Source organism: Puma concolor, chromosome D4 (genome assembly GCF_028749965.1).
Source record: "Puma concolor isolate L17-30 chromosome D4, mPumCon1.1.hap2, whole genome shotgun sequence".
Lineage (NCBI taxonomy): Eukaryota > Metazoa > Chordata > Mammalia > Carnivora > Felidae > Puma > Puma concolor.
In genome coordinates, this window is record NC_141679.1 from 70,345,851 (window position 1) to 70,366,131 (window position 20,281).

At 40.1% G+C, this 20,281-nt stretch overlaps 1 pseudogene; it reads left to right on the forward strand.

Annotated features, from left to right (window-relative positions):
• The first annotated feature begins 12,039 nt into the window (after positions 1-12,039).
• Positions 12,040-12,497, forward strand: LOC112848840 (ubiquitin-conjugating enzyme E2 N pseudogene; annotated as a pseudogene).
• The last annotated feature ends 7,784 nt before the right edge of the window (positions 12,498-20,281 follow it).

A 20,281-nucleotide genomic window follows, 5' to 3' on the forward strand; every position in this document is an offset into this window, starting at 1 on the left:
CATAAGAAGTCAAAACCTTCTAGGCTTTGTTTGAAGTCAAAACCACTAGGGAAGGAGTAGACGGGCTAAGATCCTCTGTCTGCAGAAGGGATAGGAACACAGTCATCTGCCTCTGGGGAAGAAGTGGGAAACCTCTCTATCCCAGTGGTAACCCTTGCACTGAGTAACAAGCAACAGCACTCTCCTGCTGGGGGAAAGAGCAGAAAACTCTCTTGCAACCAGTCCTCAATGATGAGCTGCCACTACACACCCCACCAGAATGACTACAATTAATTAAACTGATGCCAAAAACTGGCAAGGAGGCAGAACAACAGGAACTCCCCTATGCTGCTGGGAAGGATGTAAACTGGTGCAACCACTTTGGAAACAGATTTGGCTGTACCAACGAAAGCTACACATGTGTATAGCCTATGACTCAGCAACTCCACTTCTAGGTAGTAATCTAAGTGAAATGAGTACAGATGTGAGCCAAAAGGCATATAAAAGAGCATTCATGGCAGACCTATTTGAAATAAACAAAACCATAAACAACCCAATAATCATCAATAGTACCATGTATAAATGGTATAATTACAGTTTTTTCACACATTAGTACAGCAATACACGGCTACCTGCAATATGAATAAATCTAATCAAAATGTTGAACAAAAGAAGCTAGTTAAGATGAATCTATGAATTCATTTATTTGAAGTTTAAAAACAGGAAAAAACAAGGGGATAGAAACCAGATAGCAATTATCCTTTGGAGGGTACTAAATGAACAGGAGGAGGAGGAGGGAGGCTTCTGGAATCCTGCTGATGTTTTACTGCTTGATCTAGTTCTGGTTATATGAGTGGCTTCATGTTATAAAACTTCATTAAGCTGTAGGGGTGCCTGGGTGGCTCAGTCGGTTGAGTGTCCAACTTTGGCTCAGGTCATGATCTCGTGGTCCATGAGTTCGAGCCCCACATCGGGCTCTGTGCTGACAGCTCAGAGCCTGGAGCCTGTTTCAGATTCTGTGTCTCCCTCTCTCTCTGACCCTCCCCCGTTCATGCTTTGCCTGTCTCAAAAATAAATAAACGTTAAAAAAAAAAAATTTAAAAAAAAAAAACATTTAAAAATTCATTAAGCTGTACCTTTGTGATTTGACCCCTTTTCCATTTGAATGTTACACTTCAATTAAAAAGAAAAGTTTTGGGTTCCTGGGTGGCTCAGTCGGTTAAGTGTCTGACTCTTGATTTACATTCAGGTCATGATCTCACATTTCCTGAGATCTAGTCCCACATCGGGCTCCAAGCTGGATCCTGCCTGGGATTCTTTCTCCTGCTCTCTCTGCCCCTCCCCCACTCACATATATTCTCTCTCTCAAATAAATAAACATTTTTAAAAGAAACAAAATTTTACTTTAAAGAAAAGTGACTGGTATGGGAAATGTTGAACAGGTCAGCCTTGCTGAAGTGGTGAGAGAAGACTGAAGGCAGGGGAGCATGGAGCCAGAGCATGGAAGGGCCTTGAATGACAGACCAAAGGGTTTATCCTTTGTTCCACAGACAGTGCCACCAATTGTTTTGTGTTTGTTTTTTGTTTTTTAGAGATAACTATAGATTCATATGTAGTTGTAAGAAACAATATATATAAATCCAATATATCCTTCATCCAGTTTCCCCCAATGTTCACAACTCTCGACCTATAGCACAGAGTCACAATTAAGAAGTTAGCATTGACATGATCCACCCACCTATCCAAATTTCAGCACGTGCACGCACTCATGTGTACATGTTTAGCTCTGTGCAATTTTATCACACGTGTATATTCATGTGGCTACCACCACAGTCAAGATACAAACTAACTCCCACCACAAGAATCCCCTGTACTGTCCTTTTGTGGAATGGTTAAACGAACAGTGGTACATGTATACCATTGGACACTACTCAGCAGTAAAAAGGGATAAACTATTGATACACAGAAAATTATGCTCAGTGAAAAGCCTACCTCAAAATGGTTACAGATGATACAGTTCCATTTACACAACATTCTTGAAATGACAAAATGATAGAGATGGATAGTGGTTGGTTGTCAGGGGGTAGGGATGGTTGGGAGGGAAGTGGCTATAAAAAGGTAGCATTGCAGGTTTTTGAACAGAGGAGTGATATGAATAGCACAGACCAGAGAATCTGGCTCATTCAAATGGCCTCAGCTCTGAGTTTCCACTCAATCCTCCCACCCTTCACCTATACCACGCCGATCCCGGCCCTACTGCCCACCCCCTCAGTATCTGCCTCTTGTTGCTTTAATACCTAGTTAATTAGCAGTGATTTGGGTTTTGATTAAAAGGTCCTGTTGACAACAGATCCTCCCCACTGGCAACCCAATAGTTTCATCTGCCCAGTCAGTTCAGGCACTAACTAACCCCTTTTTTGTTCTCCCGTAGACCTCCTAGAGGAGCTGAGAGTCCTTGGATATACTTAGTGCATTAGCTGTCTTATTAATTTGCGAGGCTGTTTTGGGTTATTTCCCCCTCTTGCTCCTGTTTCTTCCCTGAATATTATTCTCTTAAACTGTTTTAAAAAACAAATATGTTGCTGAGGGGGGCTGGGAGGGGTGGTTAGTATGACATTTCTCTGTTATTTTGAAATGAGACCCATAGGAAGCCTCCAGGCACATGGTAAAGTCAGACATAATCCAGTTAGTTACAAAGCAGGATTAAAGGAGCTGATGATCTCGCACGAAGAGGCAACTCCCTTACACACTAATGGATGGCACACTGTCCCCAGAAGCCAAATAAGGAGAGAAAGTGCATTTCATAAACACAATCAGGGAGAAAATCTATGCCCCATAGAGAGGCACACCAGGAACAACCAACCACTAAGTAGAACTTGAACTCTGCTTCAACACTGTGAGTCAGTCCTTCTGGCTCATCCTGCTGGGGAGGCCTTCCCTGAAGTAAGGAGACAACTTAAGATATCAGGAGGGAAGGGCTGCTTAGAGGAGGACATGTGAGCTGGGTCTAAAGGCTGAGTAGTTTCCCAGGTAGTAAACGCAGATTAGAGGGCAGCATACCAGACAAAGGGAACAGCATGAGGAAAGGTACAGGCTTGGAGTAGACTGATGTGACAGGGAGTATGGCACACAGAGGGAAGTAGGGAAAGTAGAGGCAAGAAAAGTGAGGTAGCCACCGGATCAAGAAAGATCAGAAAGGGAATTGGCCTTTAAGTGATGGGCAAGCAGCACAAGTTTTAAAAACAGAGGTACGGGGGCGCCTGGGTGGCTCAGTTGGTTAAGCGTCCGACTTCAACTCAGGTCACGATCTCGTGGTCTGTGAGTTTGAACCCCGCGTCGGGCTCTGGGCTGATGGCTCGGAGCCTGGAGCCTGCTTCCGATTCTGTGTCTCCCTCTCTCTCTGCCCCTCCCCAACTCATGCTCTGTCTCTCTCTGTCTCAAAAAATAAACGTTAAAAAAAAAAAAAAGAGGTATGACTCAGTACTTTAGAAAGATTACTCAAATGGCCCCATGCAAGCAGATAAATTACAGGGGTGAGATTCTGGTCTGAGAGATAAGTTAGGAGCCCACTGCCTTTCCTCATTCTCCTCACAAAGATTGAGCTAAAGAAATGATCCAACTTCCCATGAAATTTACATGTTAAGGTGGTTTGACTGCAAGAATGATCTTTTCTTGTTGGGACACAACTTGTCAAAACAAGGATCAGGGTTTTGTTGATTGAAAAAAAAAGAAAAAAAAAAAAGCATTGAACATTCTTTACAAGGATTAGGGGCTCCCAGCTCAAGGCTGAAAGATTCAGGCCTTCCTGGGCATGTATGGTGAACCATCAGTAAGCTACAGAGCCACCCTGAGAAAGACCTACTGCTGTATCCAGTCTGGAGAATCAGGATGTCTGGACACAGCTGGCAAATGGGAAGTGGCTGACAGCTATCTGCATGGAGATAGGCTAAGGAGCTTCCTCAGAAGGAACATATTTTAAGTAGGCTTCACGCCCATCATGGAGCCCAACACAGGGCTTGAACTCACAACCCTGAGATCAAGATCTGAGCTGAGATCAAACGTCAGACACTCAACTGACTGGCACCCCAGGTACCCCATGAACATATCCTAAGGGAAGAAAAATCCTGTTAAGTTGTAGGAAACTCCTAAGGATGGGAAAATACTGACCTCAGCCAGGTATCTGTCCTTCTAATTTGTCTCTTGACTCAGCCCAGTGGGATCGTGTCAGACTCTTCTGTCAAGCAAAAGGCTGTAAATAAACAAGCACCTTGGAGCTCAGGCACCTCTGCTTGGGGACCCTCTAACAGAGCGGAACAGAAGTAAAGAAGCCAGTCCTCCTCCATACACTGCTGGCAACTGAGGGCTGGGGGCAGCAGCCAGGAAAGAACTGCAGGAAAAGCCACAGACATCTACACACTGGCACAGAATGGTGTCCCTGGCAGTGCCTCCCTTATAGCAGAGGTGTCCACCACAGGAATGCTCACACCCTGCAGAGTCTGCCGTGGTAGCACAGCATGAACACTGAAAGCAGTGCATATACTGTGAACTCATCAGAAACATACCCTAAAGGGTGGCAAGGCCCAGATGGAGCCTCTGCACAGGCAGTGGGGGGGCCAAATTAGGTTAATTTGCAAACCAGTGTGAAGGCATGACGACCTCACCAAAGTAAGGCTCATTTGTCAAGTTCTGAATGAGTGTTCATACAAGAAAATATTAATACTTGTGGGACAGTCTAATGTTAAAGCAGAAAACTTCACAAGGGTGGGAAGAAAACAATCTGACGTATCGCCTCTGTACATAACAGCTTTGAAGGGCAGATGTTTGTGTAACAACTTCCCCAATGTTCCTACTGTTTCCGGTTATGTAAGTAACCCCCACTATCTCTGTTATTTCCCTACATCCCTTCTCAGAAATCAACCCATCCTATATTCAAATGTTTAGGTAACTTGGGATTTTTCAAGCACATCGTCATGATGAAATCCTGGAATATAAAATGTCAAGACCAGGGCCCTGGACAAGATAACAGGAGGAACTCTTGTTTAATGGGTTGCCATGGTGAAAGGAGGGAGGTTGATGGAATTGAAAAAAAAACCTAGGAGAATTATTGTAGTGTGTGAGGTTATAAAATATTTGTGAAAGTCCCTATATCTGAGTTGGGCTTGGACTAGGATAAGTGCCCTCCTTGGATGTGATGAACACTATGTAATCAATAAAATATCCAAAGATTTTCCTGCTAAGACTCTGCTCCAAGTTACTTTGGGATCCTAAGAGCCCAACTTACTGATAGATGGGGCTTGGACAGCAGTTATAATCAAAGTGTGGCTTCATTTCCCATCCCAAGCGGAGAGTCATATTACAAACAGCTCAAATATTGCTGTGCTAAATCAACAAACTGGTACAAACTGGCCTTCTTTCTGCTGCTCAAACATGCCAAGTTCTTCTTGCCTTCTCAATTGTTCTCCTCTTTTATGAGAACACTCTGAACCTATATCTTTGCACAGCCGCCTATTTAGCACGCAGGTCTCAACTCAAAAGTCACCACATGAAGGAATGAAGGTACTCCTAGGATATTGGCAATGTTCTATTTCTTGGCCTGAGTGTTAGTTAACAGGTTGTGTTCCCTGTGCAGAATTTCATCAAGGTGTCCACGTTGACGTGTACATATTTTTGCATGTATGTTATACTTCAATGAAAGTTTATTTTACAAAATAAGTCACCTCTTCTGAGAAGCCTTCCCTGACCATCCCATGCTCCCCACCCTCTGACTCTCATGTTAGCCTTATTTATTGTCTTCATGATACTATGATTATCTCAAATTAACTTGTCTATGTTTATGTTTACTTATTGATTTTCTGTCTCCTTCTCTAGAATATAAGCACCAAGAGAGATCAAGGACAATATCTGTCTTGTTCCATGCTGTATCCCTATTGTTTATAACAGTGCCTGGCAAAGAGTAATCAAGAAAGAATGAATACATGATTAAATGGATAGCAATTCTCCCCCAGCCCTGTTGTGAATTATCTGCATACTTGGAATGTTTCTGAATAAAGAATGAAGATGTCTCCTTTTGTGAGTCACAGAAACCAAGGATTCTCAAGGTCTTTGAGAACACTTTACACTCTGGTCAGTGAAGGATCATCCATTTCTTCTATTCCTAGTGGAGCAGCAAAGACCCTGCCCTGAAACTCCTGAGTCCTGGGACCCCCTGCAGGACGTGTGATCTCCCTAAGCTATGTATACTCACACCTCGTGTATACAGTGGTGAAAATATCCTTACCTCAGTGGAAGTTGTGAAAATTAAGTTAGAAAATTAAAAAAAAAAACCTTTTAAAATAATTTTAAGAGAAATACAAAACTATTTTTAAACAATTATCAATATTATTATCTTGAGAATAATTCAAGGAACGGCTCTGCCTTCCGTAGAATTCACTTATTTTTCTTTATAGTTTGAGCTCCCCCTAAGATAGGCAAGGCATTATGAGGGGTTCAAAGATGACTGGGTCTTATTCCATGGAGCTCAACTACCAAATTACATGGAGAAGGTCAAGCAGTTGTATACAGAGTTTGTTGTGAATTTCTCCTCTATCTTGGGGTCCCTGTTACCACCACTGTTTTTTCATAGATTTGTTCTTCCATTCTTTAATACATTCATTCAACAAACATCTATGAAGAACTTTCACATGTCAGGCATCAGGCCAGGTGCTGGAATCACACTCATGCACTGAAACAGAGGTGGTACATGTCCTTGTGAAGTTAGCACAGAGTGATGCAGTGTGGTGTAGGTACTTTTAGTTCTTTTGCTTCAGGGTACTTCACACAGGGAATGGGAGCAGGAAAGTCTCCCCTCCATTTTCTCGTTCTTCTTTCTCTGTTACAGCAATTGCAACTTGAACTAGCCACATTTCATGTGCTCAATAGCCACACACAGCTCATGGCCATCTTATTGGACCTTGCAGCTCTAGATCCTTGCCACTCCAAGTGTGGCCCACTAACCAGCTACATCTGTACCTCTGGGGGCTCATCAGAAATGTCAGATCTCATTTATTTTTAGATGGTAGTAAGAATAGATGGAAACAAAAAGGAATTTCCTTCTTTCTGTGCCTTAGAAAAACGTGTGCTTGTGTGTCTACCAAAAAATAAAAAACAAGGGCACCTAGGTGGCTGTGTCAGTTAAGCATCTGACTACTGACTTTGACTCAGGTTATGCATGATCTCACAGTTCATGAGTTCAAGCCCCATGTTGGGCTCCGTGCTGACAGTGTGAAGCCTGCTTGGGGTTCTCTTTCTTTCCCTATCTGCACCCTCCCCCTCTCAAAATAAATAAACTTAAAAATAAAAAAAGAAAAGAAATAAAATTAAAAACAAACAAACAAACAAACAAAAAAGGGTGGCAGCCTGCAAGAAAGCATGAAAGAATTTTCTAGGACACTGGTCACATTCTGTTTCTTAATCTGAGTACTCATTACATGAGTAGATTCCATTTATAAAATTTTGAGCTATACACTCATGATTTTTATGTTTTTCTATATGTAGTTATACTTTAACAAAGAAGCTTTTCTAGTATGTGGCAAATCTGGCTATATCTCCACTGGCTACGATAAAGAACACCTACACTCCTCGCGTGTGTCTCCTGTACTCTCACACTACAGCCACACTCAGAATACGTCTGCCGCCAGGTGTGTATGGCTTTTGCCCCACACCAATCAGCTCTCTGACACCAGTTGGGCGTCCTACAATTTAACTCAATTCTGACACAATCTACCTGGAGAGATAGTGTCAGATCCCACAGATTAAGGGCTCAGCTCCACAAGACTGTCCCCCAACCACCACCACCACCACTTCAGATGTCAATAGGAAGCCCAGTTTGTTACCTGTGCTTCTGACCAATGGGCTCTAAATGGAAGGTCCCTACTACCCATTCCTCAGGTTCAATTATTTGCTACAACAGTTCACAGGACTCAGGGAAACACCAGCTTACTACATAATAAAAGATATAATAAAGAATACAGATGAACAGCCAGATGAAGAGATACTTAGGGGCAGATTTGGGGACTTCTGTCCCCATGGAGTTGGGTGTGGGACCCTCGATATGTAGATATGTTCACTAATCTGGAAGTTCTCCAAACCCCATACTTCTGTGTTTTTATGGAGACTTCATCACATAAGTATAACTAATCATTAACTTCATGTTCAGTCACTTTCCCCTCTCTGGAAAATAGAGGGCGGAGCTGAAAATTCCAAGCATCTAACCATGGCTTGGTCTTTCTGGCAACCAGAACCCATCCAGGAGCCCACTGAGAGTCATCTCTTTAAAACAAAAAATACTGCTCTTACCCAGGAAACTATAAGGGATTTAGGGGCTCTGTGTCAGGAATCAGGGTCAAAGACCAAATATTAGAAACAAAGATACTCCTAGTGCACTTATCATTCGGGAAATTAAACAGGTTTGATTTAACATATTTTTTCTATTATTTCACAGCTACTAATAAAAAATACATAAGACAAGCTTCTACAAGATGCCCCTAATTGCTGATATTTTTAATTGGACAGTCAAAAGATTCCCCATTGGCTATAAGACTGACCTAATGGAAATTACCTATTTTGCCAATCAATTCAAATTTCTATTTTTCTGTCACCGTGGAGAACTGCTTACATCCTTATTTACGTAGAAAGTTCCTGATTACAATTCTCTTGTGTTAAAATAATTTGTTAACCCTGGTTCCTGCTATAATATACATGATACAGACACATAAACAGAGTACAGAGAAGTCAAATATTTTCACTTATTTATGGGCACTGATTCTCTCATTCAGAGCAAAACCATATGCACAAAGTTCATAAACAATTAGAACTGAATAAATGAAACGTGAGGCTAGTTAATTAACTTGGAGATTGATTTATCCCTCAGAATGGCCGAAAGTTTATAAGGTTCTCATCAAAGCTTTAAGACATGAATCAATTAGGTACATTAATAAAACTTCCTACTACTGGTATCAGTTCAATTCTACACATATGTGCTGGTTATTAAAATAACTACAATAAGTCCAATGTCATAGCTCTGCCCTACAGAGCCAGCTTACCAGGCAATCCTGCATGCCAAAAGTCAGTTGAACTTCAAATAACTAATGGTAAGCATGATTAGTATTAACCGGGTTTTAGTAAAACAATATGAAATGACTCATTTCCTGATATTAAAAAAAAGTTATTTATTTATACATTTCTCCCTATTTCTACATTCTATGTGTTTTCCCGAAATACTTCCAAATGAACTAAAATTAAATGTGTGCTTTTACATTTCCTGTGGAAAACAACTAGAGAAGTCTTTGGAAGTTGCCTGAAATTTCACCAATTCCTTCAAAGCCTTCCCAAGAATCAAAGAAACTTCTGGAAATTTTTAAATAAATCAATGCGCGCTTTGTTTTTCTAACCACTGGCTCAGAGTCTGTGGATCTTTTCTCCAAATGGGCTAATCATATCACAGGTACCAATAACCACAACACCTAAAAAACAAACAAACAAAAACAAAACAAAACAAAACAAAAACCCAAGTCAGTTCCTTCTGAAGGGAATGGAAAAAACAGTAAGCCCCCAACTGTATTTGCTCTAGCACTAGCAGCCAAGTAAGACAGCAGGACCATGTCCATAGGTGTTTGATGCACTTGAAGAACTACAACGTTAGATTAGTTATAGTTTCCAGGAAAATGCAATAGCTGTAGCAAGCACCTCTTCTTTCACCCTTCTCAATGGCCCTTTTCCTGCAAATGAGGTGAAAATCACATTGAATTGTGTTTTGAACATATGAGAAGAACTTGGTAAGACAGGAGAAATGCTTTTAAAAGCAAGGAGGAGGCAAACAGAGATTTGAGGGGACCACTTTCCAGGGATTAGAGCTGCATTTCCAGATCTTGACCAGTGGTTGGGATCCCCTTCCAGGTACAGAGTGAGTAAACCCCACTCCTGACCTCAGAGAGGAATTGTCGGGAGAATAAGGGAGAGTGCTGCCTCCACAGAGGTTTCTGCAGGTTCTAAATCCAATGCCTACAAGTAACATATGTGTGTATTAGGTCAAGTTAAAGAGAAACAGGAGTAGAAAGTAGGCTAGAAAATGTGCCCTTCCTAAAGGTATTTTAAAATATTCGTTTATAAAAAGAACTCTATACAGAAAATCTTCCTATCCCATATCCAAATTCCCCTCCTTTCTTACCAATAGAACTCAATTTTTATTAAGGGCAGAAATGACCCACTTAAAGACTACATTTCCCAGCCTTCCTTGCAGCTAAATGTGGTCATGTGACTATATTCTGGGCAAAGAGATAAGTTCTACTGGCAAAGAGGAGGAAAGGAGAGAACCAAAAGTATTTGCCTCAGTCCCCAGCCTCAAGGAACCTACATAAACTGAGGAAGACAGACAGGTGCATAACACAAGTCATAATGTGTATTATATTCTATTGTGTACAAGAGGATATAGGGATCCCAAGTAGAAATTACTCATTCAAATGCTGAGGGTATTTTCCTAGTGTTACGTAAACAAATGGATTTTAGAGCAATGCCTTGTTACTGGCTGTGTGACTTTCAGCAAATGGTCTACCTCTCTGAGCCTAGGACATCTCATATTTGAATGGAAAAATATATCCCACCTCCCAGAAATACTATGGGGATTCAGTGAGGTTAGTCGTTTAAAGTATTCAGTATGGCAAAAATCATAGGGTAAATAATCTAAACCTGACATGCCCCATCCCATTTTTTTTTCACATACTTTGAGAACTAAATGCCATTTTGCAGGGCCAAAGAAGTGCAATGGGGAGAAGGATGAGGTCTGATCATCTGTTTATCTGCTTTCATTCATAGGACAATTTGATTAACCATTCACTTGCACAGGAATCTTAGCTTCTGCCCTCTCACTGAAACCAGATCTTGTTTGGAAAAGTGGGAACTTCTTCTCCAGTAATAAAATAGTCATTGACATAGTGTCACTCATGCCCATCTGAGATGCTGGAGCTGTTCTTGCCCCATCATGATGCCAAACATGCCAAGTAGGATCAGGGAGTAGGGAGCAGGGAAGCAGGGTGTTCAAGAGCTTTGCAGTCTGTTTTTATGTATGTAGCAAGTGTCTCATACATCACTGTCTTGGTTTATGAGAAAAACTTGGCCAGAAAAATCATCTGTGATCTTTGGGGAATTAGACAGTGAGGGAATAAAACCAGGTTATTGAGCATGGAGTAAATTGTCTCTATCTGTAGTTTTCCTCCTGCACCCTCAAATTACAGGCATGTTTTCATAGGGAAAAACACAACAAGCCTCCCTCCGGGACTGTCCAGTGTGGGATTCAAGAATCCAGCAAGGACCAATCAAGCCAACCCCCACATTTGTATATTTCACTCTGACAATCATAAACCAGCTTTCAAAAACCAATTTCAGGCTACTGTATATCAGCTCAACAACATCATGGTGGCACCACCTGTAAGCCAACAACGATTTCAGCAGCATCACCTTCTCTGTCCTAAAGAAGGGTCTGTGCCTTGCATGAATAGTTTATTCCAGTGACTTAGTGATTTCTTTACATGTTGAGCTGGTAGCAATCTCTCTGCTCCCATCAGGGCCCCTGCACTGCCTTCGGGATCCCCCCAACACACATACATCCACTGTTCCAACTACAGCATTGCTGCACTGCTCTGCTTTACTGATTGGGCATGTACATAAGGTTTCATTTGAAAAAAATGTTAAAAATCCAAAGTTAAAATTTTTAAGAAGCATTGTTTTCTTTACCCTTAAGGTTTTGAAAAATGGACAATGGGAAAAAATGAAAATATTAACACTGTTGTTAAAAACTGTGGGATTTACAAACAATATTTTGAGAGAAATGAGGGCACTTATTAGGGGTGCTAAATCTGTCATGTCTTTAGCCATAGTGGTACATTTGGCTAGTTAATTGTGTTTTCAACCATGAAAATTAAAAAGCATATATGAAATGTCAGAAAGATAGCATCAAAGATTGTGGCTAAAAGACAAAGTATAGGAAACCAGAGTCAAGACCAGAAGCAGAACTCAGGATTTGACTAGATGGCCGGGCTGCCCTGAAGAATTTATCAAAAAAAGCCCAGCTCTTGCTGGCAGAACCAGTTCCTGACATTAAAACAGAACCAGAAGAGAGCAACGCCCATTATTTTCATGCGGTCACTGCTGGCCCCCAGGATTCCTCCTTTGAGGGAAGGACTTTTAAATTTAAACTACTCCTTCCAAAAGAATACCTGACAGCAGCCCCTAAAGTACATTTCAGGACCAAAATTTATCATCCTAATGGAGACTAGTTGGGAAGAATATGTTTAAGATATCTTGAAGGATAAATGGTCCTCAGCACTGCAGATCCACACAGTTCTGCTATGGATCCAGGCTTTGTTAAGTGCTCCCAATCCAGATGATCCATTAGCAAATGATGCAGCGGAGCAGTGGAAGACCAACAAAGCCCAAGCCATAGAAACAGAGCATGGACTAGGCTACATGCTATAAATAATATTTAATATCGATCTGATCAGGAAGTGTGCATCGCTTCTCCTAATCTGACAAGACTTATTCCTTTTCTGTTTGCATTTAATGGATACAGTCTTATACAGAATAAAAGTTCAGACATTTCAGTCCTTTGGTGATTAATGCACAATAGCAAATCTATGTCTTGTCCTGATTCACTGTTGTAAAGCATAAGCAAAGGCTAGAGGTACCATCAGTATTGCTGTGGCCCCTCTCTGCTTTTATTCATTTCCTCCACTATGGATTAAGTATAAAGCACTGTGAATGAAGGTAGTTGTCAGAGCTAACTGCAAGGGTACGGGTGTTTTTCTTTAATATTTTTTTGAGGGGGATAGGTAGTTTTATTTTAATCTTATGGGCTCCTTTCCCCCCTTTTATATGGTGATCTAATTGCATTTAGTTAAAAGCAGCTAACCAGTTCTTTAGGATATGCTCTCTAGCCAAGTCTAACTTTATTTAGACGTGGGAGATGGACAAGCTTGACTGCTTGAACCAAAATGGTAACATTAAACAAACACCACAGCCCTCACTAATAACACTGTGGCTTTGCTGTCAAGTGTAGAATCCTCCCTTCAAAAAAAAAACTTGTGACCATTTTGTATGGCTTGTCTGGAAACTTCTGTAAAATATTTTTTGTTATTAAAAAAAAAAAGAAAGAAAGACAAGGTATATAATGGGAAAAGGACAAACTCTTCAATAAATGACATTGGAAAAACTGGGCAGCCACATGTAAAAGAATGAAACTGGACCTCTACGTTACACTGCACTCAAAAATTAACTCAAAATGGATTAAAGACTTGAATATAAGACCTAACATCACAAAATTCCTATAAGAAAACATGGGCATAACGTTAGTCTTGGCAACAATTTTTTTAATCTGACAGCAAAAGCAACAAAAGCAAAACTAAGCAAATGGGACTACATCAAACTAAAAAGTTTCTACACAGCAAAGAAACACAAACAAAATGAAAAGGCAACTAATGAACGGGAGAAAATATTTGCAAATTATATATGCGGTAATAGCTTAATATCCAAAATACATAAAGAACTCATACAACTCAATGGCAAAAAAAAATTCAATTTAAAAAATGGGCATAAGATCTAAATAGACATTTTTACAGAGAAGACATATACTTGGCCAACAGGTACATGATGAGGTACTCAACATCACTCATCATCAGGGAAATGCAAATCAAAACACAATGAGCTATCACCTCACATCTGTTAGAATGGCTATTGTCAAAATGTAAGAAATAAGTGTTGGCGAGGATGTGGAAAAAGGAGGGAACGCTCTCACACGGTTGGTGGGAATGTAAACTGGTGCACCCACTGTGGAAAACAGCATGGAGGTTCCTCAAAAAATTAAAAACAGAACTACCATATGATCTAGCAACTCCACTTCTGGTTATGTATCTGAAGGAAACAAAAGCACTAATTCAAAAAGATATCTGCATCCCCATGTTCACTGTAGCATTATTTACAGTAGCCAAGCAAGATATGGAAACAACCTAAGTATCTACCAATGGGTGAATAAATAAAGAAAACGTGACATGTGTGTGCAGCTATAGATACAGATACAATAGAATATTATTCAGCCATAAAAAAGAATGAAATCTTGTCATTTGTGACAATATGAATGGACCTTGAAGGCATTATGTTATCTGAAATAAGTCAGAGAGAGAAAGACAAATACTTTATAATCTAATTTACATATGAAATAGATTATTTAAAAAAAAAAAAACATAGATACAGAGAACAGATTGGTGGTTGCCAGAGGCAGGGGGTGCGGAATGGGCAAAATAGGTGAAGGTCAAAAGATACAAACTCCCAGTTATAAATAAATAAATCATGGGGATGTGATGTACAGCATGGTGACTATAGTTAATAATCTATACTACAGGGGCGCCTGGCTGGCTCAGTCGGTGAAGTGTCCGACTTCAGCTCAGGTTATGATCTCACCATTTCTGGGTTCGAGCCCCACGTTGGGCACTGTGCTGACAGCTCAAAGCCTGGCACCTGCTTCAGATTCTGTGTGTGTCTCTCTCTCTGACCCTCCCCTACTCATGCACTGTCTCTCAAAAATAAACATTAAAAAAAAATTTTTTAATAATAATACTACAAAAAATAATAATAATAATACTACATTACATATTTGAAGTTGTTAAAACAGTAAATCTTAGGGGCACCTGGGTGGCTCAGTCAGTTAAGCATTGACTCTTCATTTCGGCTTGGGTCATGATCTCCTTGATCTTGGGTTCAAGCCCCACATCAGGCTTGGTGCTGACAGTGCAGAGCCTGTTTGAGATTCTCTCTCTCCCTCTCTCTCTGCCCCTCCCCTGCTCAGGCTCCCTCTCTGAAAATAAATAAATAAACTTAAAAGTTCTCATCACAAGAAAAAAATTTACAACTATGTATGGTAATGGATGTTAACTAGACTTACTGTGGTGATCATTTCACAACATATACAAACACTGAATCAAAATAAAATAAAAGACAAGAAATTACTTTCGACTTACATTTCAGCTACTGGGTTTACAGTCCTCACCTTATATAGCTCTGTTTTGGGTGTGTTGAACTTTCACATAAGCTTTCAGGAATGTAGATATGTATAAAAGGATTACCTACAATCTAGCTTTTTCCATAGCTATGTGCAATCATGTCCTGCACAGTGGAACACTCCAAGCAAATAGCCAAGCCAGCACAGACCCAGATGGAGGCTCGCCAGGAAGCACCAAAACCAAGCATGGGTAGAATTAGATAGAACCAGCTGGAGGCCAGGTCAAAGTGGAGTCCAAGTCCACCAGCTCGGGAAGCCTTGAGGACAGGAAGGAGAGTTAGGAGGCTACTCCTGCCAGACTGGCTGCTGGGACTAAGCACAAGATTGTTCAGAAAGTCTGAACAAACCTCAGTGAGCACCCACAAGAGTGTCTGCTTGTTTGGAAGGAACAGTAATTAGCCAGTGCCTAATATACAGAATAGGTTGCTCCAGAGATTCCTCATTTGAGAGAAAATGTGAAATGTGAACTATAATTTGCACTAGTCTGGTCTGGAGATACCTAGTCAAGAAAACACAAATGTTCTTTCATAGCTAATTCTAGAGCAATGCTGTCCAAGAAATACTATGCAAGCCACACACATAGTTTTAAATTTTCTGGTAGCCACATTTAAAAGCAAAAAGAAACAAATGAAATTAATTTTAAATAATATATTTTAACCCAATATATCCAAAGTATTATCATTTCAAAATTTAATCAATATAAAAACTATTAAAAAGATGTTTTACATTACATCTGTTGTACTAAGTCTTCAAAATCTGATGTATTTTTTACACTTCCAGCAAATCTCAATATGACTGCTAAATTTTCATTGGAAATACTTATCTGTATTTAGATGATAAAATTCACAGCTGAAAAAAAAAAAAAAGAGATTCACACACCCAAATTGTTTCAGATATACTTACAAGTTTTCCAGTAACTAAAGCTGAGCTTTAGTTTCTAAAATTAAATTCATTAAAACTGCCCAAAATTTAAAAATTCAGCTCCTCAGTAATATCAGCCACACTTACAGTAGTCAGTAGACATATGTGGCTAGCAGCTCCAAAAATGAAAAGCATAATTCTAGACAATCAAACTGCATGTCTGTTTATTTTCACAACAAAACCACCACTGAATGTCTACTCCAGAATAGACAGTAACAAAATGCTTTGCTTTTGAAGAATGCTTTGAGATTTATAAATTGTTATATAAACCCAATGGCATATGACGGGTGGTGTATGGGCTTTGACAGAAAAAAATATTTGAGTTCAAATTCCAGCTCTGACACCTCCTATTTAACTCTTCACATCATCCTTGTGCAGCCTCAGTTTCCATGTATGTAGAAGGGGATTGATATTATATGCCACATCAAGCTCATCAAGTTGATCTGAAGATCAAATAAGATGATATGTGGAAAAATGATTACAAGTTATATAGGTGTTACTTATTATTATTGTAACTATATGAAGTAGGTATCATCCTCATTTTATAACAAGGAAACTCAATCTTGGGAATTTAATTAAATAACCCAAAGCCACATAGCCAGTACACTGCTGAGCAAGGACCCAAAACTGTTATCTTCTAGCTCTAAAGCAAATACTTTTTCCACCATTGGTACCACAGAGGCCTCATATAAAATCTAGACACTCAACTCCAAGCTGAGGATACTTAGAGGTTAAGTAGAGAAATGTGAATCAAGAAATTAGGATTCAATATAGCAAAAGATGATTTTCAAAGGTGAAAAAAGTCCAACATGCTCTAAAAAGAAATACTGACCATGAAAGGAATGACCAGTTTCATCACACAAAGTTTGAAAGACTGGTTTACCAAATTATTTCTCAAAACTGTCAGGAAAAAAACCAAAGATTTCTCAAGTGTTTTGAAATATAGATGGCTATTTGTCCCTTAAAGAAACTATCAGCTCCTAAGGAGACTGACTCATTTCTTGAAAAGGTACAGAACCTTTGGGGAATCAGAATCAAAAAACATTTCTAAACCTACTAACACTTTCAAAGACAACTATTGTTTGAAACCTAAGGTTTAAATAGTAAAGGGATTGCTTCTTTTAACAATGTGAGAATCTCCCTGCTTTAGTTTACTGCATCGATTTACCTTGAAGTCAAAGGTGATGTGTTATGGATAAATCTCTCTGTGAAAGCAGACAATTGTTCAGTTAACAACAAAGTGGCTATCTTCCAGAGGCCAGGCATCATGTAGAGTCCTAGCAGGAGAGGAAGCAACACACGATAAATAATAAAACCCAGTCCCTCTTCCCACAACCCCCAATCTCAGTTGATGTCCTTGCATCTTAGTTCATGAAAAAAGTGAAACACCAGGAGACAAGCACCCAATGCTCTCACCACAAAATCTACCATCTTTCCTACAGCTAAACCCATACACTCTGCCTTCCTTCCAGTTGCAGTGGATGAAGTCAGAAATAGCAAAGGCAAGACCTCTACCTTAATTTTGCCTTCCCAATCTCACATGAGTGCATCTGATAGGTGGAAACTGAATTACATCCAGATCTCTAATGACAAACAAACCAATGATCATTTTTTTTTCTCACATCCCACATATAAAGCAGAAAATTCTGATGATTCCACCTTCAAAATATATTCTGAATCCAACTATCTCTCACCTCGTCTACCAACAGATATCATCCTAGTCGAAACCACCATCATCTCCACCCAGATACCAAGAGCCTCCTAAGTGGGATCCTGATTCCAATTACACTCCCTCACAATCTCGTCTCCAAACAGCGGCCAGCATGATTTTAAAAACCAAATCATACCATTCCACACCTCTGCCCTCAACTCTCCAATGGCCTTCCATAGCCTCTGACACCGAGAAAGGAAGGGAGGAAATGGCCATGCTTTCCAAGAGAAACACAGGAGCAGCAAAAGCATGACATCTACCTCACTCTTGCCTTCCAAACCTTAGGTAAGTGCAAGTGATTGGTGGAAACTAAATTACATCTAGAACTCAAACTGCAAGGGGAAACAGTAGCCTCTTACTATAAGAAGGTCCTGGAAAAAGAGGTTGGAATATATATTAAAGCCAATATACCATGTGCCCACAATGTTCATTGCAGCAGCATTTACAAGAGCAATCAATAAGCAGAAAGCAAACTAAAAAGCCCAAAAGTAAAAGGTTGGTAAAATAAAGTTTACTATATCCAGGGTAATAAAAATAACATGCTCATTTTTGAGGGACATTTTACCAATGAAGTGAAAAATCTTACAATATATCATTTACCAAGACAAAATCTTGTCAAAAAGTAGTGCATTCAATCTGATCTCACTTTTGGGGACAACTGGGTAAATTTAAATATGGCCTATATATTATTTTTAAAGATATTATAATGGTATTTTGATCATTAGGAGATTTGATCATGTAGGAGAATTCCTTGTTCTTAAGAGATGAATTCCCAAGTGCCACAAATTTTTCAATTACTTTCAAATAATTCAGAATAAAAACATACAGAGAGAGAATTTTAACAACTGATGAATCTAGGAAAATGACATTCGACATTCATTGTGCTACTTACTCTTTTACTTTTCTGTTGGTTCAAAATTTCTCAAAATAAAAATTCAGGGAGAAAACTGCTGGCGAACAAAGGCTAGTTTGTAAGCCTGCTCTGAGTTCAGGCTGTTTCCTTTGCTCATGCCACATCTTAAAAAAAAATCTGTGCTCTCAGATTGCATGTATACAATGTTGTCATCTCCAGTAACCCAATATGGGTTTAGGCTGCTCTTTTTCTTCCTGTTCCCATTCTTGTACTAGGCTCTGAGAAACTGCAACTGTTCCAGGGAACAACACACACACACACACACACACACACACACACACACACACACACACACACGGAGAGCAAAACGGTGATGCCAAACGTATAGCAAATATGTCACTAGAACTCCTACCATACCAATGGCAGTCATAACTCTAGGTACTCTTTTCTGCTGAACCTCATTATGCCTCAGAATCCTTCTCAACACAGCTCTCCAAGTAACCTTGATTAATGCATGGAAGCTGGTGAGATAATACCTTCGCCATTCGTTTATTAAATAGACTACTTCAGCAAAACCTTAAAAAACTATGATTTTCATGAGGGGGGTCTCAGAGGCAGCTGTGCAAAAAAGAGCTCAAAACCTGAAACTGGCGATAAAAGATGTGGTATCCAGACACAAGGAAATGTTATTCAGCCATGAGAAAGCAGGATATCCTGCCTTCACTTTTAACTTAGAATAAAGTCAATGTTCTTAGAATGCCTACACGATCTAGCCCCTAATCTTTTTCAAACCTCATCTCCTACCACTCCCACTTGCTTGCCTTAATCAGGCTACAATGGGCTCCTTGCTTTTTGTCAAACATACTAAACACTCTTCCAACTCAAGACTTTTCTACTTGCTGTTCGTTCAGCCTGGAATTCTCGCCCGCTTTTAGGTTTCTGCTCAAACACCCTTTATCAGAAGAGCTTCCCCTAATTGCCTAATATAAATAACAACTCCATCTTCCTTCTTCCCCTCACCCTCCTCTCCTATTCCTGAACTCTCTCTCTTCCTCTTTTCACTATTTATATCCATTCACTTAGAGCCACACATTTATTTTCTTCTTCATTGTTTGCCTTCCTCTACCAGCATGTCAGCAATCCAAGGCTATAACTGTACTTTGTCCACCACTGTAGGCACTCAGTATTTTCTGAGTGAATAAATAATTTACATTAAAGTATTTATGGGGTGCCTGGCTGGTTCAGTGCGCTAAGCATCCGACTTCAGCTCAGGTCATGATCTCGCAGTTTGTGGGTTCATGCGCCGTGTCAGATTCTGTGCTGACAGCTCAGCCTGGAGCCTGCTTCAGATTCTGTGTCTCCCTCTCTCTCTCTGCTCCTCCTCTGCTTACACTCTGTCTGTCTCTCTCTAAAATAAATAAATATTAAATAATAATAATAATAAAGTACCTCTCTGAGCTCCTAACCTACAATCTTTTTATATATATTTTTAAAGATCTTCCATGGCCCCTTGTAACATCTGTAAACAAACTCTGAAACGGAGAATAGCTGGCCCAATGCAGCCACCTCCTGACTGCTTTCAGGCCTACCTCCCCTTCTTATCTCTCAACAGGAACACAACCCCTTCTCACCATAGGAGCCTTTCCAGAAAGAAAGATGAGGGTGGGGGCGTCTCTCCTTGAGAACTGTGGCTGCACATCAGGACTTGACTCTGACACATGCAGGCACCAGGACC